We start from the raw sequence: 18,748 nt of genomic DNA, 5'->3' as shown, positions 1-18,748 counted from the left end.
AAGATGCTTTCTGGAGAGCAGCGGCTTTCCAAAGATAGAAGAACACGATCCCCCAGGCTAGGTGTGGGACCCGTCCATTTTCATTTTGAATTTAGCTAGTGCTTTGATTTTGCTGATTTCTGAGACTCTCTTTGCTATATAGCAGCTCGCGGCAGTGAGATACCAAGCAGGGGCTTCCTGCCGGAGTAGCCAGTGAAAACCACAGGCCGGGAATCAGGGACCCCATAGCTGCCACACTTAGCTAGAACCCAGAACCGGTCGTCTACAACAGAACACCCACCTAGCAAAGATGAAGTAGATGTCTACCCACACGCACCTCACCCAGTATAACTTCGGATGCCCGGATCCCAGCACAAATACACAAATATGAACAACTAAGACAATACACTAATTGCACCACAGGAGCCAGAAACCCTATTGCGGCAGCCTTAAGGAAAGCAATTCAGCCATAACACAAGGTGAGGGCTTCAAAATGGTAATTATGAATATGCTTGACGATCTTAAAGAGAATATGAAAAATGCCTCAGTAAAGATGGTAAAACCGGGTACCTGAAGCTGCTTCCAAGATGATGCCCACACCAGTTATCCTGTTGAAAGAGGGTACCGATAGCTCCCAAGGTATCCCTCAGCTTGTAACAATGGTACTTGCCAAGTGATTGCTGAGGCTGTAAGAACCACCCTGGGTCCCCATGGCATGGACAAACTTCTGATTATGGATGGCCAAGGCAAAGCAACAATTTCTAATGATGGGGCCACAATTCTGACACTCTTCGATGTTGTCCATCCTGCAGCAAAGACTTTAGTGGACATTGCCAAATCCCAAGATGCTGAGGTTGGTGACGGTACCGCCCCAGTGACCTGGCTGGCTGCGGAGTTTCTGAAGCAGGTGAAGCCCTACCTGGAGGTTATCATCCGAGCTTTCTCCACAGCCACCCAGTTGACTGTTAACCAAATCACAGAGGGAGCTGTGACTGTGAAGAAGCAAGACAAAGTAGAACAGAGGAAGATGCTAGAGACGTGTGCAGTGGCAGCCCTGAGCTCCCAGCTGAGCTCCCAGCAGAAGGCCTTCTTTGCCAAGATGGCGCTTGATGATGATGCAGCTTAAAATGATTAGCATCAAGAAGGTGCAGAGCAGAGCCCTAGAGGAGTCTCAGCTGGTGGCTGGTGTTGCGTTCAAGAAGACTTTCTCTTTTGCTGGGTTTGAAATGCAGCCCAAGAAGTATAAGAACCCCAAGACTGCCCTCTTAAAATGTTGAGCTTGAGCTGAAAGCAGAGAAAGATAATGCTGAAATCAGAGTCCACACAGTGGAGGATCACCAGGAAATTGTTAATGCCGAGTGGCATATTCTCTATGGCACATTAGAGAAGATCCATCAATCTGGAGCCACAGTCATCTTGTCTAAACTCCCTATTGGGGATGTGGCCACCCAGTAGTTTGCTGATAGGGACATGGTCTGTGCGGGCCAAATGCCTGAGGAGGATTTGGAGAAGATGATGATGGTTTGAATGCTCCAGTTCCAGATGTGCTGGGCCACTGCCAGGTGTTTGAAGAGGCCCAAATTGGAGGAGAGAGGTACAGTTTCTTCACTGGCTGCTCTAAGGTCAAGATATGCACCATCATCCTCTGTGGTGGCGCTGAGTCATTTATGGAGGCGACAGAGAGGTCCCTACATGATGCCATCATCATTGTGAAGAGGGCCATCAAGAATGGCTCTGTGGTGGCTGGCGGTGGAGCCATTGAGATAGAGCTTTCCAAATCCCTGCGGGATTACTCAAGGACCATTCCAGGGAAACAGCAGCTGTTGAACGGGGCAAATGCCAAGGCCCTGGAGATTATCCCATCACAGCTATGTGACAATGCTGGCTTCGATGCCACAAACATCCTCAACAAGCTGCGGGCTCGACATGCACAGGGGGGGCATGTGGTCTGGGGTGGACATCAACACCGAGGACATCACCGACAACTTCCAGGCGTTTGTGTGGGAGCCAGCCATGGTGCGAATCAACGCTCTGACAGCAGCTTCTGAGGCTGCGTGCCTTGTTGTGTCTGTGGATGAGACCATCAAGAACCCCCGTTCCACTGTGGATGCTCCAGCAGCTGGCTGGGGCAGAAGCCAGAGCTGCTTCCACCGAGAGGCAGTCTACATACCTCCTAGTGAGGTGAATTGGAGGGTGAGAAAATGGTTGATCATTCTGCTGTATTCTCACTGGAGCTTATTTAAATAAAACTTAGGGTTATTTGGTTTAAAAAAAGATGGTGAAATCACCATCTTTTCAATGAAATAATGAAAAAAATCAAGAGATAAAAGTAGATTTTAACAAGGAAATAGAATCACTAAAGAAAATCTAACTGAAATAAAATTGGGAAGAAAAACTCAGGATGTCAAACAAAAACCTCAGAAGTAAGCCTCACCAACAAAACCACAAAACAAAACAATAAAAAAAAAAAAATAGAATTTTTGGTCTTGAAGACAAGGAAGAAAAGACAGATAGCTAGGTCAAAGATATATTAAACCCACCCCCACCCCCCAAAAAAAATCTAGGCAGGAACCATTCAGAAAATCTGGGACACTATGAAAAGACCAAATCCATGAAGGATAGGTGTTGAAGAAGGGGAAGAAACCCAAGTCAAAGACACAGAAAATAAATTCAAGAAGGTAGTTTCCACAATCAAAAGCAAAAGGGAAAGTATTGGCTTAGAAACCCCAAGACCAAGTTCTCTTTTCACAAAGGGAATTCATTTGCCCCAGAGGGACAGAGGGCAGGGATAAGGCACAAAGACAGGAGATACAGGAAGAGGGAGAAGGAGAAGGGAACAAAGGGGAGGTGAGAAAAGGGGAAAGGGAGAGAGACAGGAGAGGATTATTTGTCCAGGAGGTCAAAGGACTGCCTCTGGATAGAGAGGAGACAGAGATGGTACATAGGAGAATGGTGTTTTGTAAAAGAACAGGGGAAGCCCTGTGTTAGGATGAGGTATTTAATTTTAATTGCACATGTTAATTAGGTGAGCCACCTAATTTAATTTCTGGACTTTAATACTTTAATAGCTGAATGTTAATGGTCAGCTGCAGAAGGAGGAAGTGACCAAATAAGGCAATAGACCTTAGTGGCTATCTTTAGGAATGTAATTTAACTTTGTTTGTTTGTTTGTTTTGTTTGTTTTGTTTTTTTTTTTTTTTGTTTTGTTTTTTTAGGAAGGCAGAGGGAATCAAAGAGAAGAACAAGGCCATGTTCACCACACTTGAGCTGGCCAGAGTCCCTTCAAAAAAAAACATGTCTATTAAGATATAAGAGGCATGCAGAACACCAAATAAATAAGACGAAAAGAAAATTCCCCATGTCACATAATAATTAAAACTCTAAATATGCAGAACAAAGAAAGATATTAAAGCTATAATGGAAAAAGACCAAGAGACATAAAGTCAGGCCCATTAGAATAACAGCTGACTTTTCAATGGAGATTCTAAAAGTCAGAGGGGCATGGATGAAGTTCTAAGAGATCACAAATGGCAGGCTCAACTGTTATACCCTGCAAAACTATCAATTACAATTGACAGAGAAAGAAAAACTTTCTATGACAAAATCGAATATATGCAGTTTCTGGTCATTAATCTATTTCAATGTAACCCACTAGCCAATACCCTGTATGAACATAGATGCAAAGATTATCAGTGAAATACTTGCAAACCAAATTTTAAGAACACATCAAAAAGATTATCCAACATGATTAAGTTAGTATTGTCTTAGAGATGCAGGAATGGTTTGATGTAAAAATGTAACTCACTACAGGTACAGCTTGAAAGACAAAAACCACAGGGTCATCCCATTAGATGTAGAAAAGGCCTTTGACAAAATCCAACACTATTTCATCATAAAAGTCCTGGAGAGTCTATGGATACAAAGCAAATAATTCAACATAATAAAATGTTTTATAGCAAGCCCATAACCAACATCAACATAAGCAGAGAGAAACTCAAGTCATTTCTGCTAAAATTGGGCTTTTTTAGAAAAACAAGAATCCCACTCTCTACATATCTTTTATGATAGTACTTGAAGTCTTATCTAGAGCAATTAGACAATTGAAGGAGATCAAGGGGATAAAAATAGGAAATGAAAAGGTCAAAGTATCTATTTGTAAATAATATGATTTTATACACAAATGATCCTTAAGATTCTACCAGGACACCCTCCTCCCAATAAAAAGATTCCACCAGGAAACATACATTTGATAAATGCTTTTAGAAAAGTAGCAGAATACAAAACACACACACACACACACACACACACACACACACACACACACACACGCACACACACACACCCCAGTAGCCTTCCAATATAAAAATGCCAAATCAATTTAGAAAAAAAAAACACATGGAAACAAGATATTCTTAAAAATAAAATATTTTGAGGTACTCTAACCAAGCAAGTGAAAGATGTATAATAAAAATTTGAAGACATTAAAGAAAGAAATTAAAGAAGACATCAGAAAATGGAAATATCTCCCAAAATCATGGATCTGTAGGATTAGTATTGTAAAAATGGCCTTCTTATTAAAAGCAATCTATAGATTCAATGCAATGTTGAAGCCTTGTCCCTGGCTTAAAAATTACCCCTAGCTTGGCTGTAACTCTTTTGTTTTATTCCTGCTAGCCAATTCATATTGATGACACAAAAGCATCTTGCTTATAGACACAGAAAAATAGTTCCTACTCTTCCTCCTCCTCATCTTCCTCCTCTTTTTCCTTTTCTTCCTCATCATTGTCCTTCTCCTCTTCTCCTTCTTCTTTGAAATTCTACAAGAGCAGAGCAGAGCAGAGAGAGAGAGAGAGAGAGAGAGGCTTGACCTGATATGTCTTAACGACTAAAAAACTTGAGACAGGGCCAGCCACCCTGCCATACTGTATATGAGCTCATTGTGATCTTTTCCAAGCTGGCCCTGAGAAATGTTTGAAGTCCCATCTTAGTTTCTGAGTTTATGCTGTGACCTGATCAATAAGTTTTTTTGGGTGTGTGCTCAATAAACTATCCTTATCTGATTGAAACCAGTGTTCATGTGATTTGTGAGATGATTTATGAACTCCAACATGCAATACCCATCAAAATTTCAACACAACTCTTCAGAGAAATTGAATAAAATAACCTTCAACTTCACATAAAAATATAAAAAAAACCTGAGCATAGTTAAAACAATCCTAAATAATAAAAGGGCTGCCTAAGGTACTTTTATTTTCCATCATCCCCAGTTGCATCATCCTCTGTAGCCTTTAGTCAGAACAGAGACAGACAGACATATATATTACAGAGCTGTAGTGTAAAACAGAAAACCTACCATGATAATATGGATCCTGAAGTGACCACTTCCTATAGGACTCCCAGTGGAGGAATAAGGACAGCAACCTACCCATAAAACCTTCGAACCGATATGTGTCCTGCCTACAAGATGTACAGGGACAAAGATGGAGCAGAAACTGGGGAAATGGACAACCAGTGACTGCCCCAAATTGAGACTTGTCCCAAGGGCAAGGCCCGATCCCTGACACTATTAATGATACTCTGTTATGTTTGCAGACAGCAACCTAGCATAAGTGTCCTCTGAGAGTCTCTACGTTGTAGCCAATGGGAAGAGATTCAAAGACACACAGATGAACGTTACCTGTGGTTATAACAACAAATATTCCTAATGTAGTTAGAGATTATATTGGTGTAGTAAAGCTGCAGTTATAGATTCCCTGCCAAGATCCATGACTTCACTAGCCTTGGGTAGTTGTCTAGGTCTCCAAGCATAATTTTTCTCTTGTTGAGCAGGTATTAAGTCCAAGGAGAGAGCTGTTGGTTACTATCAAGGCATGTGCACCACTACTGCACCCTTAGAGTTATTGTGTCATGCTGGTCATTCTTGTGGTTTCATGGTCTTCATAGCAGGGTGGGATTGCTGTTTGCTTCCCTTCTTTGGAAGCTTTCATGGTACCTTATGATAAAAGCCATTTACTGGGAAATGTCTTAGGGTTTCTATTGTTGTGAACAGACACCATGATTAAGTCAACTCTCATAAAGGAAAACATTTAATTTGGGCTGGTTTACGGTTTCAGAGGTTTAGTATATTATCATTACGGTGGGGAACATGACAGCATGCAGGCAGACATGGTGCTGGAGAAGCCAAGAATTCTCCATTTTGATTTGCAGACAGCAGGGAGGAGATTCTCTTCTGCACTGGTACTTGAGCATAGGAGACCTCAAAGCCTGCCTACACAGAGACACACTTCTTCCAACAAGGCCACACCTCCTAATAGTGCCATTTCCCATGGGCCAAGCATGTTCAAACCACCACAGGAAGGGAGCTTTCCAGTCAGATCTTTTTATTCTGTTTGCTTGTCCTATTCTGATGTGTTTTTACTTTGTTTTATTTTAATCCCTTAGAAGCCTGTTTGTTTTCTAATGAGAGGCAGAAAGATGGATTGGGTGGAACTTAGAAAAAAAATAGAGAGGAGGGGGAAGAAATTGTAATCTGGATATATTATGTGAGAAAAACAAAATTTGTTTTCAGTAAAAGAAAAACATGAGAAATGTTAAAAGAAAAAACTAAGTGATGTGCTTGTGTATCAAGTTGACAAGGGGTATATCTGAGAAGAAGGATGCACAGTTGAGCGGTTCCTCTATAAGACTGGCCAGTTGACAAGCCCTTGGAGCATTTGCCTCACTAATGACTGATGAGGAAGGGCCCAGCACACTCTGTGCTACTTCTGGGCCAGATGGTCCTGGTTGTAAAAGGGAGCAGGCTGATCAAGGCATGAAGAACAAGCTAGCGAGCAAGGCTGCTCCATGTCTCCTGCTTCAGTCCTTGACTCCAGGTTCCTGCTCTGACGTCCTCTGACCCTCCTTGAAGAGAGATGTGGAAATGTGAAAAGAAATAAATCTCTTCCTCCCCCAAGTTGCTCATGGTCAAGGTATTTTATTACAGTCATAGAAACTCTAATCAAGACACACTGCTAGACTTCCAAAGTGTTAAGCCTGTTGTGCTGGTGCCCACTAGTAGGAAACACGAAAGGGGCAGGAAAAGGATCACCAGGCCAAGGCTAGCCTCAAAGGGTTATTAAAAGAAAAAAAAGACAAAAATTGGGAGGATGTAGGAGTAAACATGGGAGGAATAAGGGGGAAGAGTTGAGAGTAAATTTGAACAAAATGCATTATGTTACATTCTCAAATAATGAAGTAATTTTTTAAATTAAAGAAAAATGGCTTTAAAAAATCAGCTGTGTTTTACTATGTAGCATAGGATAACCTCAAAAAATCAAACCTTACTATCTCAACCTCTTGAGGATTGAGTGAAAATTAGTTTTTATTCACATGTTTATTGAGACACAAAAGGAACGAATGAGGAACAGCTTAGAACTGCCCCATCTTTGGTCCACAAATAAGTATTACTGAGAAAAGAATTTAAAAAAAAAAAAGCACTGTATTCTTACAATTCCACCAGCAGATCTAATGTCTAGAAGTCTGTTATCTATTGAGCCTGATGACCTCAGTGTGATCTCCAGGACCTCCACCAATGTGCTACTGAGCGACCTCTCTTTTATGTTTTGAAGGCTCACAGTGCCCAGCTAGGGAGCCTTAGGTAAGTGAGGAGACAGTGTGCCTGAATGGCTCTGCCAGAGGCCTGCCAAGGGATTGTCTAACTCGACGGTTCTCAGTCTTCCCAATGCTGTGACCCTCTGATACAGTTCAGTCTGACATGTCATGGTGACCCTCAACCATAAAATAATTTCATTGCTACTTTAGAGCTGTAATTTTGCTACTGTTATGAATCATAATGTAAACACCTGCTCTACAGGAGAGCTGCTATCAAGTCCCTGCGAAAGGGTCATTCAACCCCCAAAGGGTTAAGAACTGCTGGTTTAAATAGAAAGAACATTGGTCCCTGAATTCATGCATAATCCAGGTTTACTCTAAATTCATAAGCCATTTGCATGAAAATTCTGATTTCTGAACTGCTTTATGAAGTTTATTCATCTAAATGATTGAGACATATTCTAATTACATTCTTTATTTGTTTGACCAAAATCAATAAAAAAAAAACAGTTAGTATTTGTGTAAGATTTTACAGACTCCCTCTAAACTGCAGTAGATGGACCATATTTTCCGAAGAGCTATTAGTAGAAAGGATGATTTTACAACACAAATGTGTTTGTAAGCTTGGTAAAGAAAACATGACCTGTGGTTAGAGGACCACTACATTATTTTAAAAAGCAATTTTTTTTACACCAAATAAACAAGAGAAGGAAGTCCATGACATTTTCTTCCTTACTACCATTTAATTAGAATAGAAATTTTGAAAATGAAAAATGATGAACCTTAGTGCTTATACCATAGTCGTCCTCATGTTCTGAGCTGTTAAGAAGTTTCCCTTCAGAAAGTGGAAAGTGGTGGGAACCGCATCAGTGAAGGTTTGTTGCTCTGCACCGCCAGGCCTGTGTCTGGGAAAGGTGGTCTTTCCTTCCCAGGGTTCTGAATCTAGAGGGAAAAAATGCATCTGTGCTGGATGCCGAGGCATGTTCTTGTAATTGCTTTCTGTTCTGTACAGCACAGCAACCACAGACTCAGTACTTAAGCCGTGCTCAATGGTATATAAGTCTAGAGACCAATCAAGCTCTTCTGAAAGATGTTCAGAGATGTTAGGCAAATGCTGTACCATTTTTTACAGCCTCCAGGAAGTTTTGTATCTGAGAAACTCTGGAAACATCTGTTGGAATGGCCTAGGGACAACAGTATATTGCTGAAAAAAAAAAAGGTTATCAAACAGTTTGTCTTCATGGTCAATACAATTGTTTTCTTATAAATATTAAGCAGTACAATTTACAAATTGATTACAAATGTTAATAATAAGTATCAGGTAAATAAACATACATTCTCAGTGTTTCTTTTTAACTCTGCCTATGAAGGTTAGGGCAGGAGGATAGTCAGCCTAGGAGGGAAAATGAAGATACAGGTCAGGTGTGAGGTGGGTGCTCTAGGCTCTCTCTTGGGCCAGGTTCCTTTGCTGACTGTACTTAGTGGGAGGCTGGTGTGCTGTACCAGGAACTCAGGGTGGTCACCACCAGTTTCCTGTGCTCATTAAAGTTCTGTTTTACCCTTCAGTGGATACACTAAGATATATAAAGATACCGAGTTGTCCACACAGAGATCATGTCTTAGTTTAGGTTTCCATTGCTAGATAAAACACCATGACCAAAAAGCAAGCTGGAAGGAAAGGGTTTATTTGGCTTATACTTCTTCTATAACACTCTTCATCATCAAAGAAAATTGGGACAGAAACTCACAGGGCAGAAATCTGGAGGAGGGTCATGGAGGGGTGCTATTTACTGGCTTGCTCCCCATGGCTTGCTCAGCCTACTTTCTTATAGACCCCAGGACCACCAGCCCAGGGATGGCACCACTCACAATGGGCTGGACCCTTCCCCCCCAATCACTAATTAAGAAAATTAGTCTGTCTTACAGACAGACCAAGGAAACAAAAGAAAGGTTTCCTTCTTTCGGGCTGGAGAGATGGATGGCTCAGAGGTTAAGAGCACTGCCTGCTCTTCCAGAGGTCCTGAGTTCAATCCCCAGCAACCACATGGTGGCAGCTTATAACCATTTATAATGAGATCTGGTGCCCTCTTCTGGCCTGTAGGTATACATGCACATATTATACGCTGCATATATAATAAAATAAATAAAACTATAAAGATAAAAAGGATTCCTTCTTTCAGATGACTCTAGTTTGTGTGTTAAGTTGATTGAGACTAGCCAACACAGACCCTTTACCAAGTCAACCACACTCCCTATGGTAGGCGTTCTGCTGCTCTGACCTTTACCAGGCTTGGAAAAGCTGAGAAGATGCCACTACTTGGAGAACGTGCCTCATGGGTGTCAAGAGGATGTATCTGAATCCATGTTAATGGAAACAAAGACCAAACTGACTTTTGTTCTGGATGGTGAGCTCATGGATGAGTTCTTTGCTTTTTTTCTTTATTTACTACTTAATTAGGTTAGACTGTTTTATGGAGAGCAGTGCAGCTTTCTACTATTTAAACTATAGCAAGCTGCGAGGCTTATTCCATACTGGAACTGATGGGGCTCCCACTTGCCAAACGGGAGCTGCGGGACCCTGGGAATGAGCTGCCTTCCCAGCATGCTCCACCACGCAAATCTCTCTCCCCTGCCTCAACAGCCTCCACCACTGCCCTGGGACCTGAACTTCTGAACCCAGAGTGATGCGCAGGACCAACTTACAACGGATCTCTCCATGTGCCCCAAGGCAAGAACCTTGAGGGCAGGTAGAACCTAGATGCAAAAGCCTAGCCTGTGCAGTTTAGGGAACACCCATCTCTGGGAAGCAAACAAACAGCTCCAAGAACTGAAAGAACCAAATAAAGTCCTTGCAGTGACCTGGCAGGGCTGGAGCTGGAGCCTGATTCTTCCAGGGCTTTTCAGCCAGCCATGCTAGTTTCAGAGGTTATCTAACCCAAAGCTAGCCATCTAGTCCATGTGGGGGCTGAAGAGAGCCAACGGTGCATACCTCTCCTGCCAGTATGTCTAAGACACATCACAGTCATCCAAGTCAGCAGTTAATGTCCACTGAAGTGCAACGGAGTTGGAAATTTTGCATGGAGAAAAAACCAATTTGATGAAGAAACTTGGAAGTTCTTCATAATCTAATTTTCCTAAATGTAATAGCTACAGTGGAATGTATCTACTTTTTCTTCCCTGGCATGATTTATTTATTTACTTTCCAGGGTTTAATCATATCTTGAGTATTAAATATTAAATCGATTCTCTTCCCAAAGACATAACTTAGAATGCCAAGGGGATATTAAAGTTAATCATCCTTGGCAATTATTTGGCACTGTCCTGGAAAATTGGTTGCAGCAGCTGTAACAACACGGAGGCCAAAGTCTTTAGCTACATTGTATCCAAGTCTTTAGCTACCTTGTATCCAAGTCTTTAGCTACATTGTACCTGACAAAGTGGGTGCCCCCGGGCCTGCTGTGGCCAACTGGCCCTCCCTGGGGCATAATACTAATGCACCCTGGCTAGTACTCTCTGGTAATTGAACTGTAAAGAACTCACAAGAAGCATCCAAAAATTATTCTTCACTATCTGACTTTGAGAGCATTCATATTCCCCTTTCCATTTCTTTTTAATTATTGTAAAAGCAAATCAATAATTTTTTTTGAATGTTAGCCTCTGTGGGCTGCTGTTCTACATGCAATGGACACCCTGCAACCTCTGGCCACCAGTTGACACCAGTCCACACACCTTCCTATTGACTGGGTTGGAGATTGAACAAAGAAACTGACATTTTTAGAACGGGGAAAAAGTGATCCATCTCATGATTATATATTTCTGTAGCTAGACCATGGAAGTACAAGACGAGTTAATGAACCTGAAAAATGGGCTTTCTGCTTCCTCAGTCTTACAATTCCTGTCAGCAGATTGGTATAAGGGCTTTCTGTTTTGTTTTGTTTTGTTTTTGGATCATTTACCATTTTCCTTTAAACGAATCTGTTGCGGATTTAGTTCAATGCTACTTATGTTAGTTCGGTCCCCCAAATTACATGGGAATCCACATGTAAGACACTGAGGGACTCTGCTCCCAGTTGGTCTTGATTGGTAACTTAAGTTACTGTCGGCTGATAGGTGGGTAGGGAGACAGAGGCAGGACTTTTAGGATTCCAGGGGAAGGACTGGGAGGGAGAAGGAAGGAGTTAGCGGCCATGCCAGGAAAGCTACAATACCTGAGAAGTAAAGGACAGAGAGACAGCCAACACGTGAGAGCTGGGAAGAGCGGTCCCAGCACCTCTCCCTCCCACAACCGGGTCTAGGGCAACACCAACAGAATGTAGATTTTAATAAGTAATAACTCAGGAATATCAGTGGGGAGGTGTTAGCCACATAGAGGTTAGCCCGGCCACTGAGCTGTTTAAGGCATATTAAAATATAAGGATGTGTGTGTCTGTGTGTGTGTGTGTGTGTGTGTGTGTGTGTGTGTGCTTCATTTTTAAATCCAGAACATTGGGTTGGGTAGCAAGGAATGCCTAGTTGCTGGTGGGTTAGTTGGTAAATTTGAGCAGGAAAAATTGGTTACTGCAACAAGAATCATGTTTACAATATGAAATATACTGGCAAATAAGCTGTAGAAGGAAGCAGAAGTGTTATTAATTGGACATGGTGGTGTATGTCTGTAATCCCAGTATTTGGAAGGTAGAGGCCAGAAGATCAAGAGTTCAAGGCTAGCCTCAGTTACATAGTGAGTTCGAGGAGAGCCTGGACTATGTAGAACTGTATCTCCAAAACATCCAAGTAGGGGCAAGGAGGAAGTCATGGTGACACCCTGTTTCAAGCTCCCTATCAGATGCATATTTTTTAAAGCTAAAAATGGCAGCCAACTTAAGACTAGTTAAGACGGCAGTATCTTTTTTGCTTTTCTTATATCTGTTCAATACAGCATCTATGATTTTTCTTTATTTTCCATGACTGAAATCATGGAACAATACTGATGCAATCCACATATAAAGTGGGCTACTTCTGCGTGGCTGGAGAAGAGAGATGAAGGCCAGGGAAGGACGTTTGAAGAGTTGCTTCCACTGAGCTCAGAAACAGCAGGGCCTCATTCTTCTTGTTTTTCAGTGTTCTAAGCTGTTTTTCCAAGGCCTGTGATCCTAGAGTTACTTGAGGTATCAGACTTACTTCTGTCCTGAAACTCTTTCACACAGATTGTGAAAACCCTGATCTTTTAAAAAGGTTTGAGATATTTGTCGAATAGCCAGCGTTCAATAAATAGCAGGGAGTTTTGTGGGTTTTGTTTGTTTGGTTGGTTTTTTAACAAAATCTAAATGTTCATTTTTTATCAATAAAGACTCAGGAGGTAAAAACGCCTGTTAGCTCAGAGGCAGAGAAGGTACCCAGCTGACTTTCCTCCTCAGAGGCAACATCCCAAGCACTGTCCTCTTCTCCATAGAATCTCAAAAATCCTTCAGACTGAGTGTCCCTTCCTTCCTGTGTATCTCTCTGTCTGTCCGACTTCCTCTCACTCTCTCTGGATTTTTTTTCTATGTTCACTCACTGTCAACTGGTTGCTTTCTCTGTCTCTTGGCCTATGGTTGACTTTATTTAATCCTGTTTACAAAAAACAGAAAGCTCTTGGATTGAAGATGCATTCTAGGGCTGAGCCACATCACAACTCAAAACAGGATTTTCCGTAAACAGCACAATCTCGGGGATCTCTGTGTAACATGACTGGGCGCTCACTTCTTGGTTGCTCTACACAATGGACAACAGTCACTAGCATTGGCGTCCTGGTGTCCCCAAGCATTCTCCAGTCACCCTTTGTTTGCAGGCACACCATAAAGGAAGGAGTACATCCCAGCATCTTTTCTTGTCATTGCCTCTGTCACTGCCTGAACCTGGGTAAGGATGGGCAGGTGCTAGCACCCCTCTGCCTAGTTCACTCTGAGCTCCCAGATTTAGGCTTATGACAGCTTTTCTGCAGGGCAGGCATCGTGGTACTTTTGCTCTGATGCATTCGGGACGCAGAGGATAAGTAGACAGGGCAGAGTGCAGTACAACCAGGATCCTCCCACGGACACCTGCAAAGATGAGAGCTGGGAGAGCTTGTCATAAGGGCCCCCAGCTCTGGACAGTTCTTGTGTCAGAATCATCCAATGGCATCCACTATACTAGGCTGACGGACAGCCAAGGAGCACCAGTGACCTCTGCTTCCTCCCTAGTTTCCTAGGGATTTTTCACAGCATTTTTTACAGGCTTTGTTCTTTACAATGGGGGAGCTGGACTCCACCCTCAGATTCAGAGTCATAGTTCTCTTCCTTGGGCCACCCTGTGGTTCTATTAGGTCTGCTCGAAGGAGACCTTCTCAGACTCTCTTTTTCAAGCATACTCTCTCCCAAGCCCTGAATCCCTACTCTTCTCCTTATTGGTCTCATTTAATTTGAGGCCCCTTCTCTCTCTCTTTTTTAAAGGATTTATTTATTTATTATATATGAGTACACTGTAGCTGTCTTCAGACACACCAGAAGAGGGCATCAGATCCCATTACAGATGGTTATGTGCCACTGTGTGGTTGCTGGGATTTGAACTCAGGACCTCTGGAAGAGCAGTCAGTGCTCCTAACCACTGAGCCATCCCTCCAGCCTGAGGCCTCCCCCCCTTATCAATAAGGGATAGTCTAGACACTTGTTTCGCTACCACTTCACGAGGTCCACAAACAAAGATTTTGCCTTAGGATTCAGATGAAAGTAAAGGGATGTGTACGCAAGCATCCTTGGGGCTGGGGAGACAACTCAGCTGTGCAAATCACTGCTTGCTCTTTCAGAGGACCCATGTTTGAGTCCAAGTATCCATAGGACAGCCCACAACTCCAGTTCCAGGGGAACCTCTGTGGGAACTGCAACATGTGGTGTAAGAACATACATGTAGGCAAAACACCTATGTATTTAAGATAAAAATAAAGGTTAAAAAGATCCAGTCCCATCACCCCTCAAAGCCCACCTCACTTGAGCATCATGGAGTTCCGTCCCTTGCTATGTCTCCCTGTCACCATAAGTCTCTTTCATGGTGACCTCCTCGTATGTGCTAAACACCCCTCCAACCACGTTAAAGCCTCTGGAATCAAGGGGAAAAATACTTTGGGGTTGTGAGAGCAACTTATTGGATTCCACCACAGGAGAGTTGTGGAAGACAGTTCCCCAAGTGACCCTAGACCAACCCAGTTCTTCCCTCTTCTGCTTTGTCATTCTCAAGGATAAACTGAGTGTGTCAGGAAAAGGAACATACAAAGCAAGGGAGGGAGAGCCCAAGCTCTGTCATAGGACCAGAGAAACAGGATACCTTTGCAAAGCATAAGCCCCACACCCTGTGTTGCAAGAGTGTCAACTCCAGAGTGGACTACATGGCAGGACCCTCGGCAGTGCTGGGTCGGGGCACTTGGAAGGTGTTCCATACACACAAGGCAGCTCCTGTTTCCCTTACCAACTCTGTGTCAGCATTAACCCGCTTTGTCAACATTAATCTGTTTTATGTAGCTTGTCATGGGCAATGGGGATCTGTCTTGCTAGCACAGATAGATAATCAGGTGCTGCTATAGAAGGGATGGAAGAGCATCCCAGAGGGCTCCTTTTGCTAGTTCACAGCCTGAAGGGTCTTCTTTCCTTGCTCCCCCTGCTCTGGTCACCTTTTATATCATTGCCCATTTACCTTGAGCCTAGTCATAGGCCCCAACCCTATGGCCAGTGCAGTCCAGAGGCAACTCAAAGTCCAGGCCTAGTTCCAGGGGAAAGGTTGGCACTGTGAAACTGTCAGAGGACCTTGTATCTGGGCCAAAGTCAAGGCCACTTCCTGTGTAGCTTTATAAAATAAGTTTGTAGGCAAGAGTCCCAGCATCGCCAGCCCTTGTGGCTTCATTTGAGCTTTTGTCCCAATGATGTTGGGTAGCCCAAACCAACTTCTCCCCTGAGTCTGGAGTGATTAGGATTCCATGAGTAAATACCGTAAAGGAAACCCTCTTATTCTTTTCAGCCTCTGTGACTAAGACAATTTTCCCAAATTAGGTATCAAAGGCAGAGAGACACTAACTCTTTCCTTCCCAAGGCAGCCTAGGCCTGTGTATGTTTTCGAATTCATATAATAAAGCACACAGATCCCAAGAATTAAGGGAGGCAAGTTCAGACAAATCATATACCCATGTGTAACCTCCTCCACTACGCTGTGTATAGTGCCTGGTACACAGCCAGATAGACAGCCATTGATAAGATGTGAGACCCTGTTGTTGGAGCACTTCAGAGGATGACTTGGTTCTTCTACCACATGGCTAACAGTTCAGTATTGACCATAAAGTTGGTGTGGGAGAAAGACTGAGAAGGAGAAATAAAATTGCTAAGCTCCTCTTTCCCCATCTGCTGGCTCTAATACACTCCTTAAATTCTCCTTAGAAACCAGCCGCTTCCTCCAGTGTGTTAAATTTCACCCAGTTATCTTGCAGATGTCCATTGTGTTGAGAGGACGTCATGATGATAATAGTAGCTTAATTAATCTTCTCCAGCGCCTCCCATAAATCCACGTGTCATGCTATGAGCCACTATCATTTGTTTTCCAAGAAAGGAATCAGCAGGTTGATTAATTTGATTTCTGGTGCCATGTGAATAATGTAAAGAGGCATTAGGTTTCCACACTCTCAACGATGTAAATGACAGTGCAATAGCACAGATTATTTCTAATGGGCCTCGGTGATGGATGGCAGCTCTGTCCTCGACTCTGACATTCACAGTAGGATAACTGCCATCTAATAAATACGATGTCCTCAGGAGCAGTGAGCGGACTGAAGGGCAGAGCCATCTTCAGATTCCTGTGGGGTGCTGTTTCTATGGAGGGTGGGGCAGGCCCTTCTGTGACACTATAACTGGTCAGGTGTGGAAGGAATTCAGCTGACAGCAAACCTTTTCCTTTAACAGCCATTTATGAGCCGTTCTCACTCAAAGTGGAAGGGGTGCCCCCGAGGAGCCAGGGTCAGTGTGCGGAGGAAACCACTCCAACTCTTCCTTTACCCAACTTAGGCTGGAGAAAGGACACTTGCCTATGTGCTCGCTTTGGGTGGTTACTTCTTTCCTGCCTGAGACTGTCTGGATACTCCTTGGTGTAGCCCAGCTACATGCCATTCCTCCTCCTTCTCTCTCTGTCCCTGCCTCTGTCTCTGTCTCTCTTTCTATCTCTGTCTTTCTGTCTCTTTCTGTCTTTCTATGCCTCTCTCTTTCTCTCTGTCTGTCTGTCTATCTCTCTCTCAATCTGACGTAGCCTAGGCCAGCCTTGAACTTGCTATATAGCCAAGGATGGCTTTGAAAACTTGTGGGTAAACAAACAAGGGAACTGAAGGTTGACAGGTCTTCAGCCTTTGGTTTTCCATCTCACTGAGGAGAGAACTGGGACCCGTGGAACTGCTTTTCTCCCCCACTTCTCACCCTTGTTATGCCTTTGTGGCCCTTTGAGACTCTGTAATAGACCATATGACATTTTCTATACTGTAAAGATTTAGCAGATTTCACCTTCAAACTGGAGATGGTAGTCTCGACCTCCTATCTCAAGTGTAAGCTGCTCTCTTGGTGGCTGATTCACTGAGGACATGTGCAGCATGACGTGAGCGGATTGCAGAATGACTTCTGTCAGTCACCCTGGGCCCCAGTTTCTTCAGGTACATCTGGTGATGGTGTTTGCCTTGGAACCTTAACAACCTCAGATTTTGGGACTAGCTCCAAGTTTAAAATTATATTGTAAATGTAATATATGCATCAGTAAATGTAATGTTCTGTGGCCAGAATTCACAGGCTCATCATGGGAAAAAAAAAGCAGATAAAAATTACAATCCCAGCATGCATAAAGGAATCAGTATAGATATTTACTTTTAGCATATAAAGTGTTCTTCTAGTAACACAGTTCTTCAAATTTTCTCCATTTAATGGAGGGGAAAATGTAAAGAAACCAGCCTGTGGATACTCACCCAAATGCTGCAGCCTGCATGCTTCCCAGAAGGTCTGCAGTAACCAGAGACACAGGAGGCCTGCTCTAACCAGGGACACAGGAGGCCTGCTCTAACCAGGGACACAGGAGGCCTGCTCTAACCAGGGACACGGGAGGCCTACTCTAACCAGGGACACAGGAGGTCTACTCTAACCAGGGACACAGGAGGTCTACTCTAACCAGGGACACAGGAGGCCTGCTCTAACCAGGGACACAGGAGGCCTGCTCTAACCAGGGACACAGGAGGCCTGCTCTAACCAGGGACACAGGAGGTCTACTCTAACCAGGGACACAGGAGGTCTACTCTAACCAGGGACACAGGAGGCCTGCTCTAACCAGGGACACAGGAGGCCTGCTCTAACCAGGGACACAGGAGGCCTGCTCTAACCAGGGACACAGGAGGCCTGCTCTAACTGGAGACACAGGAGGCCTGCTCTAACCAGGGACACAGGAGGCCTGCTCTAACCAGGGACACAGGAGGCCTGTTCTAACTGGAGACACAGGAGGCCCACACTAACCAGAGACAACTGCCTACCTCTAAGGAGACCAGCTCTAACTCAAGTCACAGAGCTCTACCTGCCTCAGTTCCAGTCAGAGACACCTAGGCTGATCTAACTGGCAGCTTGTATGTATGAAAATGAATATAGATCCATATTTATCACCTTGCACAAAGCTCAAGTCCAAGTGGATCAAGGACCTCAATATAAAATCAGACACACTGAATCTAATAGAAGAGAAGTAGGAAAGAACCTCGAACTCATTGGCACAGGGGAATTTCCTGAATAGAACACCAATGGCTCAGCCTTTAAGATCAACAAATGATAAATGGAACCTCATGAAACTGAAAGGCTTCTGTAAGGCAAAGGACACTGTCAACAGGACAAATTGGCAACCTGCAGATTGGGAAAAAAAAACTTCACTAATCTTACATCTGATAGAGGGCTAATATCCAAAATATAGTAAGACCTCAAGAAATTAATCTCCAAACATCCAAATAACTCAATTAAAAATGGAGTACAGAGCTAAAGAGAGAATTCATAACAGAAGAATCTTGAATGGCCGAGAAGCACTAAAGAAATGTTTGAAGTCCTTAGTCATCAGAGAAATGCAAGTCAAAATTATCCCAAGAGTCTACCTCACACCAATCAGAATAGCTAAGATCTGGAAATCAATCTGGAGGTCC

General features: G+C 43.3%; 1 pseudogene across 1 annotated transcript in view; it reads left to right on the top strand.

The window, feature by feature from the left end:
* The first annotated feature begins 566 nt into the window (after positions 1–566).
* The window catches only part of LOC308437127 (T-complex protein 1 subunit eta-like), a 63,474-nt pseudogene continuing 45,292 nt past the window's right edge, over positions 567–18,748 (top strand). The window contains exon 1 of the transcript in view: positions 567–2,172. The product of the transcript in view is annotated as a T-complex protein 1 subunit eta-like (transcript). The remainder of the gene's footprint in view (positions 2,173–18,748) is intronic.

This window comes from Micromys minutus, assembly GCF_963924665.1.
Source record: "Micromys minutus genome assembly, chromosome: 25".
In the NCBI taxonomy this organism is placed as follows: Eukaryota; Metazoa; Chordata; class Mammalia; order Rodentia; family Muridae; genus Micromys; species Micromys minutus.
The sequence above is the reverse complement of the archived record's forward strand: the minus strand, read 5'-3'. Positions and strand labels throughout refer to the sequence as shown.